General features: G+C 51.8%; 1 long non-coding RNA gene across 1 annotated transcript; it reads left to right on the forward strand.

Annotated features, from left to right (window-relative positions):
- Positions 1-9,757: 9,757 nt before the first annotated feature.
- LOC106729952 lies at positions 9,758-26,640 on the forward strand. Its single transcript, XR_004326091.1, has 3 exons — positions 9,758-9,866; positions 10,059-10,462; positions 26,270-26,640. It is a non-coding gene; the product is annotated as an uncharacterized LOC106729952 (long non-coding RNA).
- Positions 26,641-27,446: the final 806 nt, after the last annotated feature.

A 27,446-nucleotide genomic window follows, 5' to 3' on the forward strand; every position in this document is an offset into this window, starting at 1 on the left:
TTTCTCCCCAAGTCAGGGGTCTTCGTCTGTTTTCTTCACAGCTTCATTCCTGCAGTGGGGCCTGGTCTGTCAATATTGGTTAAATAAATAATTGGGACAAAAAGCGCAAAGCCTATCAGGCAGGCGGCGTCACCGCCAAGCCCACGCACTGACATTCACGCGCTCGACTCCCGGGGATGCTGCCTTTGGCCTATTTGCTCTAATTTGAAGCCTTTTAAATCTCAGACAAGCTTGGTTATTTGATTTCCTAGGTGACAACAGCTGAACGCAAACTGGAAGTGACGGGGTGCGGACAAAGGAACCCTGGCTGTGACCTGCCAATGGCCGGGCAGACAGCGTAGCCCCAGGGATCCAAAAATGCGTGGGAGCTCAGAAATGCCACAGCCCGAGTCCACGGCTGCTGCCCCCACTGCCCGCGCCGTCTCACCGGCCCTCGAGGAGGCCACTGTGCCCGAGAAAGGACTGGGTCCGTAAACGTGACCGCGAGCCAGGAGAAAAGGCATCAGTAGATATATTCCAAACGTGCTTTTAAGGAAGGCAATCACATTTTTGAAAGATTTCTGTCCCACACGGTTAATTTTTCTTAAAGCCTTCGTTCTTGAGGGGGCATGCGCGCATGATTTGGACGTCCCACTGCTGGGGGACATACGTCCTTCCCCCAAACGCCAGGCAGATTCCTTACTGAATAGTATACGATCCAGTAAGGAGTTTGCCATCTGAGCCTGGGGAACAGATACAAACCACAAAAGGCACAATGGAAGAGCAATCCAGAGTGGCTCTGCCCCGGCACCAAGTCTAAAAGGAGCGCGGGGCGGAGGAGTTCGCAGGGGGCGGGCGGGCGGGAAGGCTTCGAAGACGGCATTGCACACCTGAGAGTTCTCGGCAGGCACGCTCGTGTCCCCTCGCCGTGGAAAGGGCTTACCCCGCGGGGGTGCTCCGAGGGCTTCCTGGCCGAGGAACGCAGAGTTGAGAATAACACGCCAGCGTGTGCGGGGAGCATGTTCACGGTGAGCGGAGCGCATGGATGCAGGTGGAGTGGAAATCGTGCTGCTGGGACTTGGGGGCATCCATGTCGGCGTGTGAGCTGCAAACAGGCAGGTGCGTTTGTGCCCAGGTGTCAGGGGGCCACGGTGAGTTCCTGAGCGGAAGACCGCGGGGCTCGGCTGTGATGGAGGGGCACGCAGGACCCGGAGTTCTGAGGACCTGCTTTTGGGCCCCACTGTTCCTGACTTCTCAGAGGTTATGATGACAACACTGCTGCTACTAGTGAACATCGGAGAGGTGCAGGGCAGGGTGTGCGTGTGCGGACACACACGCATGTGCCTGCTAGGTCCACGTGTGCTCCCCAGCTGGCGCAGAAACGTGACGAGAGGCGTGCGTGCTGGAGTCTAGAATTCTGGCTGCAGAGGACAAGACACACCGGACAAGACGGGGAGGAGGGAAAACTAAACCAGAAAGAACCCCCTTCAGCAGCACCTGTTACACCAGGTATTTGGCTGCTCAACGGGGCGGCTCGCGCTCCCAGGCCCACCACCATGAGCATCAGAGCTGGGGGCTGCTGAAATCAATGCCAAGTGACCTCGAGGATTTGTACGTGCGGGAGAGGACAACCTCGCTGACCTGCTGACTTAGTTAAGGCCAAGTTAGGAAGAATGTGGCTTCCGCAGCCCAGGGACTTGTGGGCCCACTTCAGTCTCCCCGAGAACCTGGGCCACTGTGGAAACAGCACTAGGAATGCTGGCTTCCGTCCACTGGCTTTCCGGTCGTGGCTAAGCCAGCTTCCTCTCAGCAGGCAGGGCAGTCCGCATGCACGCGTGTTCCCTTCAGCTTGGAGCCCTGGCGTCGCGGGGAAAGGCAGGGACGCAGGCTTGGGTGAAGCCCTCCTGCCCACTCCCCCAGGCCATCTGCAGGGCCTGCTTCCACCTGCACGGGGGCTGCTTTCCCTCTGGTCTGCAATGGACAGTGTCGCCCTGTTTCTCTAGGCAAGATTGTTAACGCACACCCAGTTCAGGCAGGTAGATGCTGGTGGCCTACTGTTCACACGGTTCCTGCCAGACATTCGGGTCAGAAATCTGGGCAGAATAAAATTTGCTTGTCTTTTAAAAACGGAGCCCGTCAAATGCAGTCGCCTCGTCCTCACGTCCCCCTGGACTGTGCGGGCGCCCCTGCTTTCACTTTGTTTCCTCTGATCACAGACCCCCCGGCCCTCCTTAGCTGTGGGGTTAGGGACTGGATTGTGGGTAAAGTAATATCTGTTTATGTCAAGCCATTTATTGCTAAGTTCTTTGATTTAGGAAAAGGTGGAACCTTTGGGTGACTCTTTTTCTGTGTCATTCCTACGTAATGAGAAATGTGCACGTGTGCTCTGCTGGGGCTGTGGGACGCGCCCAGGCGAGCGGGAGGCTGGCTGGACGGTGAGGCCTGTTGTCTGCCGTCTTTCCAGGTGGGGACCGCCGGGCTGGCTGGCCGTTGGTGCCGTGAGCACTATGCTTGCCGTGGAGACAGGAGGGGCGTTTCAACCCAGTTTACAGGACGGAGTCCCCTCCTGCACGCTGTGTTCAACGTGACCTGCTCCCGGGTGGGCCCTGTGGGAGCAGCTCCATTCAGTAGCCCGCAGTCTGTCCCTGCGAGAAGGGACCTGCTCGGCCAGCACGGCCGCGTCTTTGGGTTTCATCACGAAGGACACAGACCTGCAGGTGCGCGGGCGGCGGGGCCGCCCTTCACTGAGACACGGAAGCCAGATGGACGGTGAAGAGGAGCCTCCCGTCAGAAGCAGCCAAGACAGAATCAAGCCCCAGCGTGTCCTCAGCTCTCTGGTGTGGACTTGGGGACGGGCTCTGGGACCTAACAGGGTCTTTAGGGCCAATCTCAACCGCAGTGGGCCCTGCTTCTGGCCAGCGAGGTGACCACTGTTTCAGGTCACCAGCACGTGTTCCAGCTGTTCAATTTCTCCATTGCCACGAGCCAGTTTTCAAATGGGCAACTTTTCTGCGGAACAAACTTTTTCAGAAACATCGATCGATCTTTTTATTTATCATCTGTTGCCTTCAATTGTTAGTCACCCCTCCACATGTGCGTTCTCCCCCCTCGCAGCCAGTGAGCTCTCTGCGGGCAGATGCCAGGGGAGAAGCTCCTCGTGGGCGACCCTGTGGGGCCCTGACGCATGTCTAGGAGTGCGCTGGGGAGGGAGGCAGGGACGCTCATGCAGAAGGCAGACGTGTGCACGACTCTGAATTACAGAGCGTGTGACCAGCTTAGGGAAGGGAGACTCCTCCGAGAAGCCCCCTGGGGTTGCACTCCCATCCTCGGGCCGCGCCGTCCCTCCCATTACCCGGCAGGGCCCACAATCCCTCCCTTTGTTCTTGCTCAGAAGCGTTAGAATGTGGCGGAGTTTATCCGCATAGCTTCCCCGTGGGCATCTGAGAAGGTGACGTGGTTCCTGCCTTGTCTCTGGAACACTCACTGGTGTTTGGTGCCCTATGTCACCATGTCCAAATTTTGGCTACCCCAGGGTCACCCTGCTGTGAGGAAGCTCGGTCACTGCCGTGGAGTTAGACGGGAGAGAAGCTGCCGCTGGGCGATCACAGCCCCCGGCTGCAGAACGCCCGGCCCGAGCGGGCATCACGGCGCAGAAGCAGCCCTTCTCCCACGTCCTCGGCTCTTCACCGACTGCATCCAGGGTTACAACAAAGTGGTTGTTTTAAGCTACTACATTTTGGGGTAACCTGTTGTGCAGTAATAGTAACTCGATGGCTTAGATGGGGGAGGAGGCAAAGGATTAAGCTAGAGAAATGTTCTGGGCTCACTAAGGAAGGCTCTTGGACGCCAAGACCAGGAATTTGGATTTTGTTTTGTAGACCGGGGGTTGGCACACTTTTCCTATACAGGACCTATAGTAAATATTTTAAGCTTTGTGGGCCATATCCAGTCTCTGTTGCATTTTCTTTATTTACTTTTTTTTTTTACCATCCTATAAAAATGTAAAACCATTTTCAGCTCAAGGACCGTATAAACCCGGGCAGCTGCCAGATTTGGCTGTCAGGCTGCAGTCGACCAACCCTGGCGCCAAGACTGTGCCGCCAAAGAGGGTTTTAAATGAAAGAGTAAACTCACCTGATTTTAAACAGAACCTCCACCCCGTGGGAGCACTGATTCCAGACGTTACAGGAGAAGTATGTCGATAGAGCACGTGTATTTTTAAATTCAAGAGCTGGATACAAACTGATGTTTGCTGCGCTCGGATCCGATGCACGAGTGCGTCCTAAACTGTGTGCGGAACATTCTGGATGGAAGCACTGTTTCTTATGTCCATAGGGCCCCGGGCCATTTACTGTGAAGACTTAGAAATTTCATTGTCTTAGTAACTGATGGGTTTATAATTATTTCTAAAATGTCCTTCATCAGAAGTTTTATTTGAAATCGCAGATCTTCGACGTTGCTCTGCTTTCTCTGCCCTCGGATGTTCTTAAATTGGAGATGGGTTGTCTCTCCATGTTTTCAACGCAAACATTTTGAAATAAATAATGCTCCTAACAGCTTTATATCATGCCATCTGCGCAAGATAAAACCTCGTACGGGGCTCCTAGCTACAAAGTGCGGTGGCTTTTACAGCCTTTGTCCTGCACTGAGCTGGAGACTGAGCACTGCTCCACAGAATTAAACAATGTCACATGTTTTAATTTTCTTTAAACAACCACAGAGATTGGCTTAAATTATTATCCAGCTGCTTGCTGATTGGAGGTGCCTTTCAAAGCTTCCAAAGTGCATCGAATAAAACTGCCCTTTGTGTAATCATTTTTATTGTGGAAAAGTTTTTGTGTTGGAAATGTTTGCCCCACATAATTAGCAGCAGCCCATCTGAGGGAGAATATAGTCTGTTTCACTCAAATGTGAGATAGGCATTTCAGGTCCAAATGGGCACTAGGAGAAAAGTGACACGTGAATCGAAAGATGGGCGTGAAAACCTTGGCAAGTCATTTGGTCTGCCTGGGCCGCGGTTGTTTACCTGTAACCTGGGAGAGAGCGGACGAACGAACGAGGAGATGACCGGTTAACGGGCACCAGGTACGCAAATCCAGCCCCTCCACGAACGTCACTCTGTTTCTGTTTTACAACTGTTCCGTGAGAGAGGACGCTGTTTACGTTTTATTGACGGTAAGGCTGATTCTCATCTTTCTTGCTTCGTGAAGTGTTGAACCATAAAATAAGATAAAACAGGTGGGAACACATTGAGAGATACCAAGAAAAATATCCCTTACAGCCGTATGAAGAGTATTCATTTCACAGCCCATGAGAGAGTCATCAGTTTCTCATAAAAGTGAAAGTTCTTTTGGCCGAGTCAGTTGAAATAATACTTTTCTTGGTGGACTCTTCTGGGTATGAGGGTAAGTTTCTCTAAGCACCTTCTTCTGAACTGAGCCAAAGCCAAGTGGATCTAATTTCTCGTAAGATGTTTCACTGAGTGTTGTAAAACCACGTTATTTGCTGAGCGACGGGTGTGGGGCATTGTTTTCTGCCTAGACTGTAATTGAAGCCTCCGGGGGTCCTTCTGTCATTCTCTGTCCCTTTGTGCTCCTTCCCTTTCAGTCCCGCATTCGCTCAAAGGACGCAGTGCCCTCTGCATCCGGCAGCACAGTGATGTCAGTCCGTGCTTGGGTTTCTATACTTCCTCTGGCCCTTTCGCAAGGATGTCCTCGTGGGGTCCAGCAGTGGAGCCAAGAGATGGAATCAGGCCCATCTCTTCATTATTTATAATTCCTGTTCTCTCTCTCTCTCACATGAACAATACAGTTAAAAGACTCAGTCGGACCAAACAGGCACTGTAGTGCAGTGGTTAAACACCAACGTCCTTTCCACCCTGCTTAGGCTCAAAGCGCAGCCCTAAATTATCAGCTGTGCGACCCTGGGCAAGTGACTCAGCATCTCTGCCCGCATTTCCTCCCCTGTAACCCGGGAATGTTACTAACAGCCCTTCGTCTCATAGCGTCAGTTCTGGGGTTGAGAGAATTAAACCTAGAGCAGCACCTGACACGTGGTAGGTGCTGGGGACACGTTCGCCATGTTCACTGCAGTTTTACAGAGGACCGCAGGGATTGGCGCTCAATACATTATGGGGCTTAACAGATAACATTTCCAGATCCATCCAAGGACAGACAGCATGCAAGTGTCCATCATAAATTTTGAAATTTGCTGAGAATTCACTTGGCTGTTTTCCTTTGCTTCAAATTAGAAATATACTAACCTGTCACCTGCTCGAGAGTTGAAAATAGTGATGAATGTTAGATAGGAGCACAAAGTGACTGTCAAAATGGTTGGACGTTCTTGGCCATAACCTGGTCCGGGGACTGACTTTTCAAGACCAGGATAGAGCCCTTGATATCTGCTTTGTCGCTCCTGTTTAAGACCAGACTGTGTTTTATTTAATAACAACTATGCGCTTCGAGAAAGGCACGTCGAGAAAGTTGACAAGCTCCAAGGGGAATAAGATAGGATTCTTCCCCAGATAACATGATGGTCTTACTACTCAGAGACGGCATCACCCAGTTAACTCCCAGGCGTGTGCTTCTGTGTTGCTCACTAATGTTTCGGGTAAGACGTCTGGTCTCAGCGGTCTGTGAGCTTCTAGCTGAACACTGCGATACCAGCCAGCCTGGGCTAAGAAACCCCACTCTTGGGCTGTTACGTCCCTACAGGTGGTTCATGATGGCTCACAGGTAGGTCCGCGCACGCGCGTGTACATGTGCGCGTGTGTGAGCAGGGGGAGTGAACAGGTGAGGCAGTGCTGGAGGATGACCAAGACGCAGAGCGGAGCGAGGGGCTCCTCTGTATTTCAGCCTCAAGTCTGTCTCCGAGGAGTGAGCAGGTGAAAAGTCCACCTGCCCATCCCCTGTTGCTCGCGGGGTCCGGGCAGCTCAGGACACAGAGGCGCGACGGCTGGTGGCGTGAAGCTCTGAGCGTCTGTGGGGGCGCGTGGGGCACAGTGGGAGGACCCCGCTGCAGGGATGTGAGGTGGCAGGTGTTTTACAGGAGAGGAGCAAACTTTCCTCAGGAATTCCACTGGCAGAGACTCAGCACTTAAAATAAGATTCTTTTTCTGGAAGTGGAAATAGGTCCAGACACAGGAAATGAAACCAACAAAAGCCTGGTGGCGATGGCCACGTGGAATCCAAGCAGCCCGGGCAGACGGGGTTCAGAGAGGACCAGGACTGAGCCTGTGACCATAACCACACCTGGCTCATTTTTAAAAAAGCAATGGCCTATTGGGGGTGGGATCAAAAGTTAATATTCAAACCCTACTGCACACTGTGCCATCTGCGGCTGTAGTTACGTTGAAACGAGCAGAATGTATGTTTATGCCAGACTTGCGGGTCCAGGAGTTTTCAGTCCCTTTACTGTCTTCGTGAGACCCTGATTTAGGTACCATCTCAAGGTGTGGAACACGGTAGCGTCAGTTATCTTTGCTGTGTAACAAGTGACCCTGGGACTGAGCAGCTGGAACCCGCACACATTTTGCCTCCATGTCTGTGGCTCAGAAGTCTGGGTCCTCTGCGTGCACTGCTCCCCGAGGCTGCAGGCCGGCTGCTGGCCAGAGCCGTGGTCTCGTCTGAACGCTCCATTAGGGAAAGGTCTTTGATTAAGCTCCATTCTAAGGCCTTACTTTACTGAGGGCTGTTGGACAGAGGCCACCCTCTGTTCTTTGTGATATGACTTTCTAACATGGCAGGTGCCTCATTAAAGCCAGAGAGAGAGAGAGGGAGAGACAGAGAGGGAGGGGGAGAGAGAGAGAGAGTGCTGGCAGGACGGGAGGCACGACCCTCCGTAACCTCACCACCGAGCCACCCTGGCGTTGTGGTTGCTGTGTTGGGTCCGGAGCAGCAGGTGTCCGTGGGGAGGGGATCACAAGAGGCTGGGAGTGCCCGGACGGGCATCTCCGGGGCCATCTTAGCACCGTCAGCCACACCGGTTCTCGCTTCTGCTGTTAGGGGGTCGTGGGGGAAGGTGGATGAATCCAGGTGGGCTGCATCCTTCAGAGAATGTTCTAAAGGCTCAACCCTTGTAGGTGTGAAGACATCCCCTCGAGATGAGACACTGTAGAGGCAACGTGGTAGCGGGATGATTAGAGAGACAACACGAGGGGCCGAGCACAGCCTGGGGTCAGGGAGGGGCTCCGTGGGTTCTGAGGCCTTGCCCTTCTTCACCTCAGGAACCTTCCTCAGCATGGCAGCCACCCTTGGAAAGGCCCGACCCTTGGCTTGGCTGGAGCCCTTGGCCTCTGCCCACTTCTCCCTGCACCTTGACTCCCGAACCCTCCCTCCCTTGAGCAGCCCCCGACCTGGACACACCTCAGGTCCGAGCCTGTGTCCTGCACGTCCCCCCGCCTCCCACCAACACCCACAACTGCCTGGCCAGTCCAGCCCAAACTGTCAGATCAGCTTCAGCATCACCTGACCTAGGACATCACCCCTGGCCATCCAAGACCTGGGTTCTGTGCGTCCCCTCCAAGGGCTTCAGCTGCTGCTGCATGTGCCCCTCTTCCCGCTGCTGGGCTGCATCCCCCCACCTGCCACCACCACCACCTGCTGCCACCAGCACCAGCACGACCACCACGTGTATTGCAGCAGGTGTGAGTGGAATCATCCCTGCCAAAGAGAAGCAGCCCTGAGTTCCCTGGGAGGGTCGGGGGGAAGAAGAAAGTGGGGAGGAGCAGATAGAGACGGAGGAGGCCCTGCAGACGCCCCCCGACCCGCCGTCCAGCTCTGGTGCTCAGCAACTCTCGCTGAAGCTACCAGAGGGCAGCGCCAACCCACGTGCTGCGGCTGCTCCTCCTGCTGGTGCTGCTGGTGCTACGTCCACCACTGTCACCACGGCTGCCACTGTCACTGCTCCCACCACTGTTACTACTCTTACAACTGTCACGGCTGCTCCTCCTGCCACTGTCGCTGGTGCTCTGTTACCGCCACTGCGCCTGCTTCAGCCACACCTACGCTTACTGTCACCACTGCTAGTCCTAGTACCTCCTAGTATTTACTGAGCACGAATCAACAGGTGCTACTTTATACTTTACATGTTGGCCTATTTAATTCCTTTTCTTTTCTTTTTTTCCCCTAAGAACAGATTAGATCTTTAGCTTTGTAAACTTACATAGTTATCAAAGGAGTAATGCCAACTACAAAATAAGAATCAACAGAATGCGGTAATCCAATCATAAAGGACAGTCAGATGTGCTTACAGATATTCAAGAAGTCAAAATAATAATTAGTTCATTTGTGTCCTTATTTTTATTTTATTATTTTTTTAGATTCCTCATATAAATGATATCATATGGCATTTTTCTTTCTCTTTCTGGCCCACTTCACTTTGAATGACAGTCTTCAGGTCCATCCATATTGCTGCAATTGGCATTATTTGATTCTTTTTTATGGCTGAATAGTGTTCCACTGTATAGATATACCACATCTTCTTTATCCAGTCACCTGTTGATGGACATTTGGGTTGTTTCCTTGGTTGCTGTATATAGTGCTGCTGTGAAAGCTGGGGTGTGTGAGTCTTTTTGAATTTTATTTTTCTCTGGATGTATGCCCAGGAGTGGGATTGCTGGATCATGTGGTAAGTCTATTTTCAGTTTTTGAAGGAAACTCCATACTGTCCTCCACAGTGGCTGCACCAGTCTGCATTCCCACCAGCAGTGTAGGAGGGGTCCCTTTTCTCCACACCCTCTCCAGCATCTATTATTGTAGACTTTTCAATTCCTTTTCAGATTTAAGATGCAGTCATTAACATTTGCTTCTCTTTCCACAGATGAAGAGAGGAAGCTCAGAGGAGTTCAAACGCCGGCCCGGGTCCTACAGCTGCTGTCAGCCTGCCTGGTATGCGCCTCTCTAGGTTGTAAGTTTCAGGAGCTTGGGGACCGTATTTAAGCTGTTTGTTTTGGTAGACCCAGAAGTGAACACAGGGACCCTTACAGGTGTAATTATTGTTGAATAAACTAGAGAAAAATATCAGAATACCTTGTGCAAAAGTTTGTATCACTCTGAGGCTGAATTTTCTCATTTTCTAAGGTGATAACACCATGGCCACGGGATTGCACAACTTCGTGAAGTCCTCACACCTTGGAAACACTCCATTAACACGGTCATCATGAGCCAAGTGAAGAGCCGGACCGCAATTACACCCTGTTCCACTCCAAGCGAGAGGAGCTGGTTCTGGATGCTGCAGTGCCTGACACAGCGATGCTGCAGCTGAAGGGCATTTTAGGTGGGCGGCCAAGAGCACGTGTTCGCTGACCAGTGAGCTCAGCACCGGGTGAAATGTTTCTTCTTAGAGACAATGAAAAATTAGACTGCTGCGGAAAAGCTCACACATGATACCTAATCTCGCTTCCTATCGGATTAAGGCTTGCGGTGCTGGTGGCGAGGGGAAAGATTTTTCAGAAGTGCGGCGTACGGCAGAGAGTGGAGGACAGGTGAGCTGGGCGTGTGCATGTGGCGGTGGAGGTGGGATGTGACTGTTCCGCACTCTCTACCCCCAAGCCCAGAGGTGGCTCCGTAGCTTTGCAGGGTTCACAGCCTCTGAATGACTAGGTTTTCACTCTGATGCAGGTGCGCTTGGCTGAGCTGGTGTCCCTTTCATTGAGTGATGCTTACCTTGAGCAATTAATATGAGGTCACCAGGAAATGCTTCTGGCCCCCAGCTGTGCTTCTGTCTTCACAATAAGCCTCAGAATCACCCACGTTTCCCTGAGTCAGACCACGGCAGCTGAAGCACGGTTCCCTGTGCTTCCTCCTTAGACCTCTAAACCCGGTCGTTGTCTTGGACTGCAGGCTTCTGCGTCAGTGAAGGAGGACACTGTCAAACGCTCCTCGGAAAAGGCAGCATTTTGTTCTTTGCAGGAACAGTGGCTTGCAAAGGCCTCTCCAAGCTCTCGCTCCCGGCACCTCCCGCCCAGTCGCCTGCGTCCCGCTCCGCTTTGCCAAGGGCTCTGCCCGCACCGCCTCCCAGCCTCCCGGGGGCTCGCGGTGCCTGCAGGTCCTCGGACGCAGGCTTTGCCCTTTTTAAAATAATGAAGTTGTGTTTTCCTCTCTTCAGTCCCTCATGAATCTACTGAACTTTTCAAAATGTCAGAGAAAGAGAGAGTCGCTGGTTAGCTTTCCTTCTTCTGTGAGCGTCTGCTGCTTATTATCGGGGCCCCAAAATGTGTCTTCTGTGCGTTGGTTATTTTTAAAAATCCTGTGACAGACCTGTCGTCTGAGGGCGCTCCTGCCCCTTTCTGGGCCATTTTCTTTCCCAGAGGTGGATGCTGGCTTTCGCTTTGACGGGAGGCCAGGGCTCCGAGGCAGTGGTGGGGCTGGGCCCGCGCGCCCTGCGGCTCCGAGGGGCCAGGGCTTCCCGGGGGCCGGCGCCCTGCCGGTGCCCCCACACCGTGTCAGGTCCCCCACGGGCTGAACGGTGTGGACAGAAATGGGGGAAGATAAACTCTTCCCTGACGCTCCGCTGTCAGTTAAACCATAGACTGAACCCTCGATAAAGGCTCAGCGAGTCCGAGTGTTTGTCTGGGGTTTGCAGGTTCCTGTGTTATTTGTTTGGTGCGTTATTGAATGAAACTCACTTGGCCGCGCTGATGCCACGCAACAGAGTTTCAACACACACGATTCTGTATCGAATCCATTTTTACAAAGCAGGTTAATTTCGGGCCCTGGGTTAATTATAAACTCGGTTCTGCCCACTTCTGCTTCCTTTGACTCCATTTGGGGTGTTGCCCATTTACATCCAATGTGACCTTCGATATGATTTGATTTAAGTCTCTCATATCATTACTTTTTTTTTTTGCAGAGCGGGGTCTCTTCTGGTTTTTGTTCCAGTTTTAGTTTTTTTCCTACCATTTTTGAGTTAATCACGTATGTTTTACCTACCACTTCAAATTCATTTAAATTTATCTTTTTTTAAAAAAAACATTTTAGGAGTTTGCTTTATGGATTACAGTATATATATATATTTTTTTATCACTGTTGACTTAGAATTAATATATTACTTTTTTTAAATATAGAAAACTTGCTCCTTTTTGTCACGTTTACATCTAAGTATTTTCTTATTTTAAGTCTGCTGTAAAGGAATTTTTAAAAATCTTATTTTCCTTCTTTTGTTGTTGGAATGAGAAATAACATTTCTCTTTGCACAGTGGCCTCGTATCTGTGGCCTTATTCGTTCTTGGGGTTGTTCTGAAAGTCCTTGTCCTACACAGACAGGCGTGGCAGTGGTGGGAAAGGCTGTCTGCTTTCTGTCTGCCCAGGTGCCGCTGGTTTTTCTCGCCTTACTTCACTGGCCGGGGTCCCCAGCACAACTTCTGTGTTACAACACGTAGTACGTGTACAAACGTTGTTCCCTGCATAGTCTTTTAATTTTTGCTTTAAACGGTAATGTGCGATCTAAATAAATCACGAGAAAAAGAAAACCTATTTACAGGCTTTCATATTTACTGACACACCTGCCGGACCTACAGCTCTTTATTCGCTCGTGTGAACCTACGTCACCATTGACCTTAGGCCCAGAGAAGCTCCCTCGGCGTTTCTTATAGCTCAGGTCTTTCAGAGAAAAATTTAGTTTTCTTTTTCATCTGGTATGTCTTTTTTTAATCCTCATTTTTCAAGGACGTTTCCCATTGGGCATAGATTTCTGGATTAATTTTTTTTTTAGCACTTAAAAAACGCAGTTTCATTGTCTTCTGGCTCCATCATGTCTCATGAGAAAGTCAGCGTCGTTTCTGCCATTTCTTCCCCGTGTGAAATGCGTTGCTGCTCTCTAGGTGCAAAGTCTGGAAGATTTTACCTTTAACCTTGGGGTCTGGCAAATGCGTGGTTTAGCAGGATTTATGATGGGGCCTAAGTGTAGTCTCCTTCTTATTTACTTTGCTCATGTTGTGTTGAGCTTCCTGGGTCTGTGAGGCGATGTCTGTCACTACATGTCAAAAATTGCAGCCATCATTTCCTCAGACGTTTTCTGTCCTGCTCCGTCCCCCTCCTCACCCTGGGAATGAACGCGCCCGTGTCCGGCTGCGCGGTCTTCTCCGCGGTTTCCTACACCTGCGTTCACTCTTACTTTATTTATTTCTCTCTTCTTCAGACTGCGCTACTCCTGTTTCCCCCCTGTTGCCCCCAGTTTGCCATTAGGCCCCCCGGCAGCGTCTCGTCTCCGATGCTGCGTGTCTTGCCCTGAGAGCGTCCGCGTGGCCTCCCCGCTCGGTCGCGTTCCGTGAGTGCGCGTCCTCCGAGCCCTCGGCCTTGTTTACAGGAGCGGCTCCGAGGCGCTTGCCGGCTCACGTCAGCGTTGGGGCATCTTGCGTTTAGTCTCTGTTGACTTTCTTATTTCTTTCTGGCCTTGACTTAGGTCGCGGTTCCCTGTTTCTTTTCATGACTAGGGGTTGTTAAAACTGGAACCTGAACTTTACGAAGGACACATTGTAGAGACTTCATTTCTGTTTCGCTGAAGCACGTTGAATCAGCGGCAGCGAACTTGTCTGCGCGCAGACACTCACCTCGGTCTTTCCCTCCGTTGGCAGCAGCTGAAGTTCACACTCAGTTCTTTCCATCTGCAGTTGCTGCGCGGGTGTGTGTGTGTGTGTGTGTGTGGTCCCCGGGGCCCCCCCTGCACATTTCAGGCGTCCACCAGTGGTTTGGGCGGAGTTTATGGCAGGTCTTGGTGCTCGCTCTCAGTGGCTCCCCCGCACTCAGCATTTCACCCTCACCTTCCAGATGCTCTGCTCTGGGCCACACGTGGGTGGGAGGAGGCCCTGCAGGAAAAAGGTGCAAACTCACAAATCTCACTGTTGCCTTCCTGTGTTTTCAATGTGGCATCTCCTCCTGCTTTTGAGATATTTTGCCTAAGGTTTATCATTGCTTTCAGGGGGTGGTCCAGCCAGCCTGCCCTCCACGGCTGCCTGCCAGCTGTCCCTCCTCCTGGGCTGAAGACTAACTCCTTGGCTTTGCATCACTCCACTCGCGTTGCCCTGTCCTGTGGGAACAGCTGTCACAACCCGCGCAGCAGCAGCAGCATTCGCTGCTCCTCAGGCTCCGGCAGGGCTGTGTTATGTCGCCACACTTAACACAAGTCTATCAAGTCTGTGAAGTGTTAGAGCCACAGCAGTCGTGCGTCCCTTCTTGACCGGCTGCGGTCAGTTCCACAAGGCCCCCCGAGGAGGCCCGTGTCCGGATCCCCAGAAGCTGTGACCGTGCCCCGCGTGGTGAAGGCGCTGCCCAGCTGCAGTTAAGGTGGGAGATGACGATGACTGTGAGGTGGTCCCAGCACAGTCACGAGGGTCCTTCTGAGAGGAAGGCAGGCAGGTCCGAGTGGAAAGGCCATGTGACCAGGCCGCAGAGGGGAGCAGAACAGAAGGCGCTCTTCCTGACTCTGAAGGTGGAGGAAGGGCCGGGAGCCGTGGAGGACAGGTGCCCGGGGAAGAAGGAGGAGACGAGGGAGCAGTCCTCCCGGGCAGACGGCAGCCGCGCCGCCGACACGTCCACGGGAGCCAGGGAGACCCACGGCGGCCTCTGGTCTCCACGAATGCAAGACAGTAAACCTGCGGGCTTTGAGCCACTGGGCTGGTGGCAGTTTTTCACGGCACATAGCCAAGTAGCACACCCACCAAGACGACCTCATGCGTGATATCCATAACTCTCATCGCGTGAGAGAGCAGCGCGCTGTGTAGACCTGCTCGTGGTCCCAGTGCCTGAAAGCCCCTCGGGGACGGGCACTAACGCTGCTGTTTCCTGTGTGTTCACATCACTTTCTCACTAAAAACTACCGCATTGTGAGCTTAGGCTTAAGTCAAAGGTAATAAAGGATGAGATCAGTGTTTTGAGAAGCTTCGCTGACGGCGAAGGACGTGCCTTCAGACGCCGTGTTGCGTGGTCCTCGGGTGCCCACACGCTCCGTAGCGGCAGGCAGTGTATTTCTCATTTCTTCAGATGGGGTCTGTGACTTGACCTTCATGATAACACAAGTGGAAGCTTATAAACCACTTAATATTTCTTTATGCTGTTTCTCCTGAGTTTCCGTTCACCTTGTAAACTATTTGTCATAAAGCCAGTGTTAGCGTTTTTTTAGTGTCTAATTGGCAGAAGGGCCGTCTGCCCTCCTCAGTTTCGTGTGTCTGGGTGACAGTGGGTGACGAGTTTCGGCCAGTGCAACGTGAGGAAGGAAGAGGTCAGCTCCAGGCCGAGGGGCCGTGTCTGTGTCTCCCATTTGTGGTGACCTCGCAAACCACAGGCTCGGAGCGGGTGTCGAAGGCGGGGGGACCTGGGTCCCTGCCTCCCTCCTGGCCGCAAAGGCTGCCAGGAACGGCCGCACTGCGCTTCCCACAGCGAAAGGGAACTGTCACCGTGTTACGCTGCTGACACCTGGGACTTAGAGCCGCCGACACATTCACCTGCAGGTGACGCAATCACCAGATTAGGTCAGAAAAGCTGGTTTCAGAGAATCCCAACGGTAGCTTGATGGTGAACGGGGGCCCCACAGGCTGGGCACTCAGCACCCATTCTTCATTTCCCTGTAGCGTCCCTACGAGGCAAGTACTTTGGCAGGAGCCCAAGGCTCGAACAAGGTAACGGATTTACCCGAGCTGACAGCAGAGCTGGTGGGACTGCGCTCTGAAGCCGGGCCAGGCGTCACGGTCCGCCGTCGTCACTGCAGCACTCCGTCCTTGAAGCTTCAGCACCAGGGGCTGCCCTAGTGATCTGGTTCAGTGTCCTCTTTTTACGGAGGGACACGGGAAGTAAACAGCAGCACAGGGGGTCTCTAGGGCTTTTGTCGCGTGCACTAGCCCAGTGTTCAGCAATCGCCGAGTAACTCCCCAGTCCCCGGAAGCCGCGACAGCTGGCGGCCACTTGTTAAATAGTGATGAAGGCTGTGGATCAAGCTTGCGTCTTTCCTCTGATGGACAAAGCGTGTGGCCGTCCTCAGTCCTCCAGGGGCCCCGTGGCCCGTGAACGAGGCCCCGTGGATTTCTGCGGGCAGACCTGGCCCTGTTCCCCCTTAGACGCTCAGGTGTGTGTGCTCTCGCGCTGCGCACAGAGCTGCCTCCTCCCTTGTCGCAGTCTGGTTCCCCTCGGCCGCCGTTGTCAGAGGACACGCAACACTCCAGCGGCCGCTTTCCTGGGCGCCAGGCCTCCTTGACCGCCTCCCTGCTGTTCCACAGCAGGCTCTGGGTGGTTATCACGTCTTATTTCTGTTCTGTAAAGAGTCTCCTGTGCAGAAGTGCGTCCTTAATAGGCATCGTCGTGTTGGGGGCTCAGGAAGCCGGCCGCCCCCCCGTCTGCCCTTCCTGCAGTCTTGTCTCCGGCTGACCTGTCGCTGGCCATCCAGCTCCCGCCTCATTGGGAAAACCTCTCTTCTCTGCAGTTGGATTTTATTCTTAATTCAGAGCCCTTGGAGTTCACAGCCCTCTGGAAAACAATTTTCACAGTCCAGGAGCCCACTTATTATCCGAGCCGTATTCAAGGGATTTCAGCCCATTAGCGAAATAAATGACTTTGTGGAAAAGGAGGACAAAGATGCTACTCACAGAGTCCCCTCCGCTCCCACGCCCCCAGGTGCTCTCTGGTTGGGACGCAGCGTCCTCATGCTGTGGCTCCATGCCGACTGGCCACCGCGAGCACAAGTCAGGCCCCCACGACAGCCTCCTCCCCGTGGGGCCGTGAGCCTGTCCCCCGGGGGTCCCCTCCACGCTGACTCTAAGGAGGACAGTCAGGTCCACCTCTTGGTAAATGATGGGATTTGTAAAAACCACATGATTTGCTTTAGAACAAACCTGTTTAAGATCATTATTATTTTCTAGAAAACTGCTGTTTGTTCCATAGCATTTCCCCCTCACCTACCACACTGTGCACTTTACAGGTGGATGGAGTTTAAGAGCAATAAAATGCCACATTCCCACTGGTGCAATACACTCACACACACACTCTCGCACACACAGTCACACACACACACACACACACACAGACACACACACAGTCACACAGTCCCTGCTTCACGATGACCGGGGCGGCCACGCCAAGGCCAGCCCATTTTGAGGACAACGATTTGAGACTCACACCCTTGGTCTGTATAGAGTCCACGTCAGCGCCGTCCCTCCAGGCTGCACAGTTAAGCTAGTTTCCTGAACAGCAGGAAGAAGAGCATGAAGGAAGGGCAGCACGAGGAGTCTGGACAGAGACGCGGCGCCTGTCTGCCGCCCCAGCAAGGACAGAGGCGGTCACCGAACACTGACTTCCTGGGGAACCATCGGAGCCGCGCGGCTCGGAGCCGGAGTGTCTGCCCAGGACCCCCGGGGGGTGGGGGAGGAGGGCTGAGAGCAGCGTGCACGGGAGCGGAGCGTGGCCTCGGAGGACGAGAACGCGGAGGAAGATGCCGATGAGAGAGAGGCTTTGGGGTTAGAACACGCGGAGTTTGGAGGAGGAGGATGAGCGGGGGGGGGGGGGGGGGCAAGTCAAAGGCGTGTCTCGGGTCTCGTGCCTGGTGACCGAGACGCCTTTGGCGGCCGGCGGCCCTGTGGGCGCTCGGCACCCCCTGCTGGAGCAGCCGCGGGGAGCGCCGAGCTGTCTCCTGCTGCTTTGTTTCTTGGTGCTTTTAAAAACATGTTTTTGAGTTTCTTATTTGTAAACAACTTTGCACATTTAAAAATATTCTTTCTGATGTGTGTTCACCTCCCGGGGCATTTGTCAGAGCACAGGATCTTCCCCGGGGAAGTTTTAGACTCTTCCGCGCCAGACTGGCGGAGCAGCGGGTCGCGGGAGCACAGGTCGCGCGGGGAGGGCTGCCGCCCGGGCCCCGAGCTCCGGCGCGCACTTTCCCCGGGCGGGCGGCCGACACTCAGATCGCCCTTCTGAGGGCAGCCGGCTAAGGGGCGAGTCTGAAGTTGGAGGCGGTTGCTGACGCGGCCGATTTCGCCGAGATCTACGCATCTCAGGCACCCTAGGAGGCACAGCAAGGTGCTTTCAGGCCAAAGGAGCTTTGAGGGGACAAGGAGAAAAGGGCGTGTTTGGAGAAATGCTGGCCCCATGAACGAGGGAGCTAGTGTGAGGGAAAAGTTCTTTAAAATTGGTACATAACAAAACTGAGGCAAAGTGAGACAGAGAGAGCAGAACAGAAAGTGAGAAAGGAGCTGACGACGGCGGCACGAGAGCACCCTCCAGCCGTGCCCCCCTGGGGGCAGGGGGGGCGCGACGCGCCCTGAGCGTGCCCTCGCCGCGTCCGCGGCCGTGCGGGGGCGCCCTGCTCGGAGAACATACTCTCTAGGAATGAGAAACCGTTCATTCATTCTCTCGTTCCTTCATTCACTCAAGTCCCCTCTCCCCCTGCTCAACAGCTGCTCGGAGCACTTTTGTCTTTGGACACGACCTGTGAGTCCCTTACGTGTCAGTCTTTCCCCCGGTAGTGACAGGCCAGTCTCTCCGCATCCTGTTCCGTCAGAAGGCCTTCCTGAGTGAACGGGCTCCTCTTAGGAGCAAGGAGCTGGAGGCACAGGGGGAGAAGCCTCCCCACGAGCGTCTCTGCATCAGGCGCAGCGGACAAACACGCCAGCCTGAACGGCGGCGGGGCCGCTGCCAGGGCTCCTGGGCGGAGAACCCGAGGTCAGGCTGACTCGGTTTCAGGCCCAAGTCCCAGCTCGGTGAACTGCGTAAACGTGAAGCGGCCTGGAACTCAGACATCACGTCTGCAAAACCGAGTGGTAATCTCTGCTTTGGGGGAGCAATAAGGACAAAGCGACGTACGGCTAACCGCGTGAGAAAGCGGTAAGTAGGGGCGTCAGACAGGTAACCCTCCCAGACACACAGCGCTGCCCGCGGAGCCGGGAAGGGGGACCAGGCTCAGGCACGTGCCCCCTGTCTGCCTAATGCCGCCTGTCTGTCCTGCATCCCGGCGGTGTCCCCGCGGGCTCTCTAAGTGCTGCGTTCTAGAGGGGCTCAGCCGTCCAGACGGCTTATAAAGCGGGAGTGGAACTGGTCTCTGTGTCCACCGATGTTGACCCCACTTGTCTTTTGTCCAAACCCCCTGAGATGCAGGTCCGTGTCCGTGTGGATTGCAGCCACCTTTGCGCGGTGCCGAGAGCAAAGCCGCTGCCTAACTGACCCAGTTGTGATTAGCTAACCGGCTTCCTCGCTCACCACCTTCAACTTGCTTTGTTTTCTCTAAGTGACGTATTGCGTTCTCGGGCCTCGGCAGGGTGCCACCCCGGCTGACATCATCTGAGAAGGTCTGCGGTTACACCCGCCATCGGAGCTGCCCTGGACGTCCCCCAGGCGCTCTGTAAACACCAGCCCGCTTTCAGCGCCTGCCAGGAAGGGCGGTGCTCCTTCCAGTGAGGGAGCGGGGGTTCCGGCTGTTCCATCCTGAACTGGAAATTGATATTTCAACACATTAAGGGACAAGAATGGGGGGCCTGAGGTTTGGGGCTCACAGGTCCTGGTGCTGATTTGGTCACTAACTACATTTATGGTTTTGTGTCTCTCCTCAGAGGCTGCTGTGATAGACACTTAAAAAAATTCAAAATAAAAGTAGAATATGTTATGCCCAAGGCATTTTTTTTGTTTTGATTTTTAAAAAAATGCATATGCAATCTAGGAGCAATTTTATCTATGCATTTTAGATTCATTTACACTGAAATTATTAGTGTTTCGTAGTGAGTTCCCCCTGATGTCCTTAAAGCCTGTCGTGAGTTTGTCTATAAAAATCCTCTTTCTCCTTCCTATAAACAGTGTCACGGTTTTCTGGAGGCAAATGAAATGCATCCTGAGAGCTGGGGGTGTTCACAGGAATTTTCAGAGTCCTGCGTTCTGATTAGGGATAAATTCAGTCCTGGCCGGTGAGCTCACCCGCGGTCAGGTGCCCGCTGCTCCCAGCCGCGTGGACAGGTGATCCTCCCCAGACCCCAGGTCTCCCCAGACCCCGCTCCTAGACATGGTTTAGAACCTCTGCTCCGCATCTCCAGCCACCAGGTTTTCCTCCTGCTGAAGGGAGCGACCTTGCCTCCTCCTGTCTCTTCTCCCTTCCCTTTCCCTCAACTCCTTCTCTGTTTCCCGTCCCTGCAGGAGGTCACTCAGGCACGGATGCCCCTAGGTCTGCTGGTGGGACATGTGAAAGCCACCAGGAGCCACAGAGGTGGAGGGGAGAGGCCATGCCCAGTGGCAGGGTGTTGAGGTTGGTACCACATGGGCAATATCTAAACGAAGGTGCATCGGTTAGGAAGCCCACAGAGCAGAAGACTCAGCGTGTAAGCATGTGCTTCTTCTGCTTCTGCAAGATGGAAACAGACACCAGGCCCTCACGCAAATGGGCAGAGTCACGCTTTCCGGATCGGAATGTGACCTGGTGGGTGCTGTGGAGGGTCTAGTGCCTCCTGGGCGGTGATGGCCTCTGGGAACGTGTCCTGAGGGCACAGTGTCAGTTCCTCCGCTCTGCCAGCTGCCTGCGCTCCGGGGTGGTGACGAGCCCGTCTCCGAAGCCAGCAGCTCAGGTCTCCGCTCCCGCTCAGCTGGGGCGTGCAGCCCGGGGAAGCTCCTCCCAGAGCCGCTGCCTCCGTGTCCTCACCTGTGAAGTGGGGAGGACAGCAGTGACATCCTCCCCACGGGGCAGGTGACAGCCGGCGAGCACCGCAGAGACGGCACATGATGGGCGCTCAGCAGACGTCACTGTGCCTCTTGGTCGTCGCTCTCAGCTTCAGCTTCTTATCTAGGGAATATGAACAATAATAATTTTTACCCAATAAGATTATTGTGGCCTTTAAATGAGATCATGCTTGGAAAGCACGGTGTGAGGCGCACAGTAAACACGATAAATGCTGCTGTCGACTCCATTTGGGCAAAACCTTCTGAACAAAGTCCTCACCGTGTGCTATTTCTGCTGGCAAAAAATTAAAAAATCTGGAGAAAGCTGGCCATTTCATCTGGTTGCTGTTTGGAACGTGAAATGATGTTTACAATGAGTGTTTATTAACACTGGGGAGAAACTAGCGACTACACATCAAACAGATAAACAGCAGGCCCTGCTGTGCAGCACAGGGAGCTACACTCAGCTCCTTGCAATGGCCTATGATGGAAAAGAGTATGGAAAGGAATATATGTGTGTGTATGTCTGACTGAGTCGCTGTGCTGAACACCGGAAACTAACACAACGTTGTAAACCGACTCTACTTCGATAAGCAATAACGCTGGGAACAGCTAAGTTAAGACTATTAAATTTAAGAAAGACAAATCTCAAGGTCTCACCTGAGAAAACCTACACACTGGGGACAAAACTCTAGAAGAACATGCTAATAGATTTATGAGTGCCTGCCTTTGTGTGGCGGGATGGAGAGTGTGTTTTTCAGGCTTTATATTTTTGTATTTTTAAATGATTTTTTATGGTGAGAAAATATTCCTTTCAGAAACTGGGGGCGGGTCAATCCTTTTACAAAAGATCTTTACATATTTTTTAAGCCTGGGTTTTATAAGATATTTTTCTTTTGTAGATCCTTCAATGGCATTGTGGTAATTGGAAAAACTGGGCCATGATAAGTAATTTTATGATGACTGTCTAATATCAATTCGAGTAGTAAATGGGAGCATAAATGAGAGCATTATCCACCCTCAGATCAGGGTGCTTGTCCACACACACTGTGATTAAAATTTAATAATTTATTAAGCACAGAGACCGGCACATTCACTCTCAATAAATATTTATTAAATAAATGAATAATTGTATTAAAAATGAAGTTGGTCATTGCAAGAATTTAATCCCTGCAATGTTATCTGAGATCAAAAGAGGAAAGCGCCGAGTCAGCTGTTTCTGCACAAAGAGCTCCGGGTCCGAGGCCGGCGTCTGTGGACACCACACGCCCGACGCTCTGCCTCCGCGCGGGGCCGTGACTTGTCTGCGCTGTTCCATTGTGTCTTTTCTGTCTCTGCGGTTCTAAGCGGTCTGCATGCGTGATGGAGATGACCTACGCTTGTTTCATGCGAGTGCACGCGTCGTTGGCATGTTTGACACCAGGAAGTCTTGTTTTCCGTTGCAGCCAGAATGAAGAGCAAACGGTTTCTAAGAGGTGAATGGCTGGGGAGGCCTGTGGGCCCTGCCTCCCACCTCCTCTCCGGTCTTCCTCACCTCAGGTCCTCACCCCCCTTCCTCCCCTCCTCACGGCTCCCAGTGCCGCGGTGGCTGGACATCCTGGGCTGACACAGGGCCCAGGCAGTGCCCCCCTCCCTTCTCCTCCTTCAAGATGCGGTCACACCTGTCCCTCTGCATCCTGCCCTCTCTCCCCCAAGCCTGTCCCTCCTCCCACCTCTTATGTCTTTTAAGGAAGGTAAGAGAAGCAATATATTTATAGAGTCTTTTATATGAAGTCTCCTCTATTTATAATTTCCAATTCTCTTCATTTTTGCCCTGTGAATTCAAGTTACCATCTTACATCCTTCTCGGCTTGCAAGGCTGCCTTTAACAGTTCTTATAAGGCACGTCTGCAACTCACATTCTCCCAGCCTTTCTTTGTGGGCGAACGTCTTTATTTCACTTTCAGTTTCGAAGGGCAGCTTCACTGATACACGGACTTCCTGCTGAGCATCCTTCCCTAAGCACTTCGGAAGCATCATTCCGTTGCTTTCTGGCCTCCACGGCTTCAGCTGACCAGTCGGTCATGTTCAGCCAACACTTCTGTGTGTATGCGATGAGGCGTGCTTCTGTTTAGTGCTCTCAAGATTTTCTCTTCTCTTTGGCTCTGCACGGCTTGACTGCGATGTAGGTAGACGTGGATCTCTTTGGGTTTTCTACGTGGATTTCAGTGAACCACTTGGATCTGTAGGTTAGTGTTTTTCACAGAATTGGGGATGATTCCAGCCATTACTTCATTGCTTTTCTTCCCCTTTATCACTCCTTCTGGAGCTCCTGTTACATGTGCTCGCTTCCCTGATGTCCTGTAGGTACTTTCTGCAGCTAATTGTTCTTAATTTTTTCCCGTGTTTTACTCTGTTGTTAGGTTGAATTATTTCCATTGATTCTTGTTCACTTTCGCAGTTTCTCTCTTCTGCTGTCTCACATCCATTGCTTGTCAAGCCCACCCCACGAAGTTTCCACTTCAGTCGCTGTCCTTTATGACTTCAAAATTTCCATCGCTTTTTTTGGTAGCTACAGATTTTTATTGAGATTCCCTATTTGTGCAGTCATTTTCATCATATTTTATTTAACTCTTTAAATATAGTTTCCATAATTTGAGTATTTTTAGACGCTCTGAAGTTTTTTATCTGCTAAATTCAGCTTCTGGACCCACTCACAGTCAGTTTCTACTGACTGCTTCCCCACTTTTTCCTGTATACAAGTCACACTTCCCTGTTTTTGCAAGCCTCATAATTTTTGGTTGAAGACGAGACATTTCAGATAACGAGTTCTTGCAACTCTGAATTTTTTCCCTGAGGGTTATTGTTGCTTCTATTTTTTGTTTTGTTGTATTTATAATAACTTGCCTAGATTTGATCTCCCCTGTGATTTGGAGCTGGTGGGATCTTTGCTCGTTTTGTTTTTAATTCTTAGTTTTATGTTGTGCTCTGGATTCTCAGAAGGCACTCCCAGGTGTGCACAGTTCAGTTTTCAGTGGTGACTGAAGTTTGTGCTTGAGCTCTTTGTGACAATAGAGTTTCTTCCCTCTGCTGATGGATCTGTACGTAGGGAGAGGCGATTTCAAAGTATGCCAGGGCTTCCTCCTTGTGCCAGGCCCTCCCGCCCCTGCCCTGGCAGCCCCACTACCATCACTGGCCTGGCAGGAGGGTGCAGGCGGCCCTGGGCACGACCACTGCAGGCTCCCCCCAACGTGACCCAAAGTTCAGTAGCTTTCCATGAGTAAACACTCCTCCATTCGCTGTCTGCTTTAGGTTAGTATTGAGAACCCTTAAAATGGTTGTTTTGATATTTTTGTCCAGTTTAGTATCTGTGTTTTAGGGGAAGAGGATCTGCTGACCTCTTCACTCTGACAAAACTTCAAGTCCCTAATTTTACCTATTTTTACAAAATATATTAGCATAGAAATTACAGTTAGGGAAAAGGCAAAGTGAGGAAGTGCCTGTGGAGGAAGGAGGGCTGCAAGAATGCTGCGGCGCGCTTCCCTGGTGCCTTCCGACTCTCTCTGCCTTCACTCCGCAGTTTTCCTTTTACAGAGGGGCTGCTCCTGTGCGGATGCCTTTTCTTCTGAGCGCCCTGAGTCCAGGAGCAGATAGGAGCCCTGCATCCCATTGGCATGACTCAATCCTAACCCCGTCAGGCGTGAAAAAGAAGCCACCAGGAATTTGTGACAAAATCATCCTTATTACATTTTCCACTCCAATCTCATTTGAATTCGGATTGCAAAGCTGAAGCTACAAATGTCTTTTCCTTCAGCTTTAACCCTAGTTTGCACAGCTGCAGCGAGCGCTTGGGAGCAAACCATCTCCAAGTGTTCAGGAGACGTATCAGGCTGAGATGCCTAAGACAGTTTTTTCCCCTCTCTCTTCCTTCTGTCCTCACTCAGCCAATGATAGGTGTTCACGCTGTTGGACCACAGGGTATGCAGTGGGACCAGACGCACACACACAAAATGAATGGCATCTCACAAGCGAAGTGGGCTCGTTCAACAGTCATCTGCACGACGTTCATCTTCTATGGTAGCCCAATTCCCAGATGAAAGGGGGGGTCATTGAAACTGGCCAGGTCCATCTATCAACTTCTTGTCAGAATCCATCCTGGGTACCCAATTTTATGGTTTGTTCCCTTCTTCCTTCTTTCCTTTCTCCGTTCTTTGTTTCAAATTTGAGCATTTAGTTTTGAACACTTCATTATGAACAATTTAGCTTTTGAAGATCTCAGCTGCAGACTGTCTTCTGTAAGGTTTTATTCTTGCCTTTGGGTGACATGTTTAATTCCCTCATTGAGAAAAGTTGAGGGAAGAGAGGCTCCTTTCTGCTATACAAATCTTCGTAGCACAGTGCATTAAAGATAAAAAAGAGAAGGAAAAGAAAAGAGCCGTGGCCAGCAGGAAGCTAGGGATTTGCCTAAGCCCCGAGGACGGGGCAAGTGCTGGGCAATTACTCAGAGTCACGTGCACGTTTCAGACACATAAAATACTGAGCAATGGGGAGACACGAGCATTGTATTTCAAACAGCTTTTATTCCAGTCTCTATTTTTCCCCCCACATTTAAACAGCTTTTTTTTTTTTAACTTGTAGGGAAACTGTTCACTTTTGCATGGGTAATACAGAAGGAAGGAGCTGGAGGGTGAGGCTTTCCTGCAGGTTTAGCTAATTAATCAGGGCAGAGGAATCACAGTTGGTGGGGACAGAAAGGACTTACTGGATGAACCACTCATGCATGTGCAAGAGCATTTTACAGAAAGTCAGGGACGCAGGCACTGCTGTACACACCGCACAACAGGAAACGCATTCTGGGTGCCCGTGGATTTAAACAGGCAATCCTTGATTTCTGTGGCAACGCGGTAGGGCTCAAGGCGCTTTATAAATTGTATCTTGTTAATCTTTGCGAAACTCCAGAGAGGCAGGGAGTCGATAAATACCGGTGTCTCTCCTTCGGACAGTGGGAGGACGGCAAGTGGGGAGAGATTAAGAGATTTGTCCAAGGTCACACTGCAAGTTAATTAGAAAGTTTGAAAGAAAATGTGTGTCCCAGGCCGGCTTTCTTTCCCTCAGGCCCCGCCGCTCCATCTCCACTCCTGGGCGTCTCAGCCCTGAACGGTGGTCCCAGCACTTGCTGCTAATTAGTGACTGGGGGAGCCTTTTCCTTACAGAGGCTTAGAGATGGAGCAGAGATGGGGACCAGGGAGGGTCTTTATTACCTCTGAAGCCACCTGGCCTCCAGACAGGTGCACAGGAGGTCATTCGGAAGGTTGACAAAAATGTCTCAGTTTGCATTGCTTCTTGGAGATGCCTCTGAAGCAAATGCTTTTGTCCAAACATGGGGATGTTGTTGACAGTGGACAGGAGATAAGAAATCAACAATCACTGTGTTTGAAGAGAGAGTTCTAAACCATTGATTCTTTCTGGGTATCCCGGGGACCAACAGAGGATTTATTCCTCACTCTGCTTTCAGCGTATTTCTAGGTGGGTGAAGGTCAGTTGCAAGCAGAGGTAGTGATGCAGGCACAAACCTAACTCTAACTCCCTGCAAATTTGAGTTTCTGCTAAAACCACCTTATCTCTCACAGTCACCCCGGCCTGAGGCCACAGACAGCCACCCTCAGCCCTCTCTCTTGTTTCTGTCCCATGTGCAGGGACGAAGACCTCTAATCCCACGTCTGCGATACTTCACGTGGCGTTGTCCCCGATCTCTTCTGTGGCGTCACCTGTGGACCGGGCTGTCCTGCGTCCTGTCCGGCCGGCTCTGGCCCCGCTCACTCCAGGCCATCCTGCTTCGCCCCAACAGACTGTCTGGAAGCACACAACCCCACTCAGAAACCGCGCAGGCCTCCCTGGACGACTGTCTCTAAAACACCCATCCAAGCCGCCAGGCGAGACCTCGAACTTGCCGCCACATGTTTTTCTGTCTCATAGTCTAATTATAGGACCTGTGGTCCCCAAACATCATTGCCACCACCAGCATCCTCACGATGGCAATTTTAAAAATAAAAGCTATTAAATTGTGCAAATGACTGTCTTTAGGTCTAAAATGATACCTCACCTCTTTTTCTCTGGATTCTGCATTTTTTTTTTCATCAGGACCTAAATTCTTTCACCTTTAGCCAGTAGATTTTGAAGCGTGTAAGGATATAACGTGTTTTGACCAATTCTATATATCACAGGAAAAAAGCCAGCGTATTTACCAGCTTCATTTAAGAAATGTGAATGCTGCGGGTCCCTTTGTGTGAATAATGACCTTCCTTTTCCACTTTCTCAGGTGCTGCTCGTTTGCAGGAGATGAGCAGCGTGAAGAAGCTCGCGCGGCGCGGAATGACACGGCAGCGCACGGGCCGACGCCGCGGATGGTTCTGCTGTTAATAACGGCTTTGGCAGACTGCTCTGTGCCTGCACAGTGCTGTCCTCTTCCTCTTCTTAATCATTTTTCACATATTCCTGGGAGGTAGAAATCGTTGATTTTATAATTTCCTTCCACTGATGAGAAATTAAAAAAATCAGTGTTTGTGGAAAGACCCCAGGTCACATGGCTGATTTGTCAGCAGTGTTAGAAATGCTCTTCTGTTGCCAACAGATATTTTTCCCTTATGAAAAAAGAAAGAGTCGTGTCCTCGGCACGGAACCTGACGTGTGAGATGTGCTCAGTAATTACATTTTTCCTGCTCAGTGGATAATAGATTTTGATTTTTTATTCATAACTGACATGAATTCGGTCTTTTTTTTCCCCAAATAATTCTTTATATTCAATCTGGAAAGAAAAAGAATCTCACAATCATTAATAATATGGTGGTCTCAACCCTGGTGGAATATTAGAAA

Source organism: Camelus ferus, chromosome 15 (assembly GCF_009834535.1).
Source record: "Camelus ferus isolate YT-003-E chromosome 15, BCGSAC_Cfer_1.0, whole genome shotgun sequence".
NCBI classification, from domain to species: domain Eukaryota; kingdom Metazoa; phylum Chordata; class Mammalia; order Artiodactyla; family Camelidae; genus Camelus; species Camelus ferus.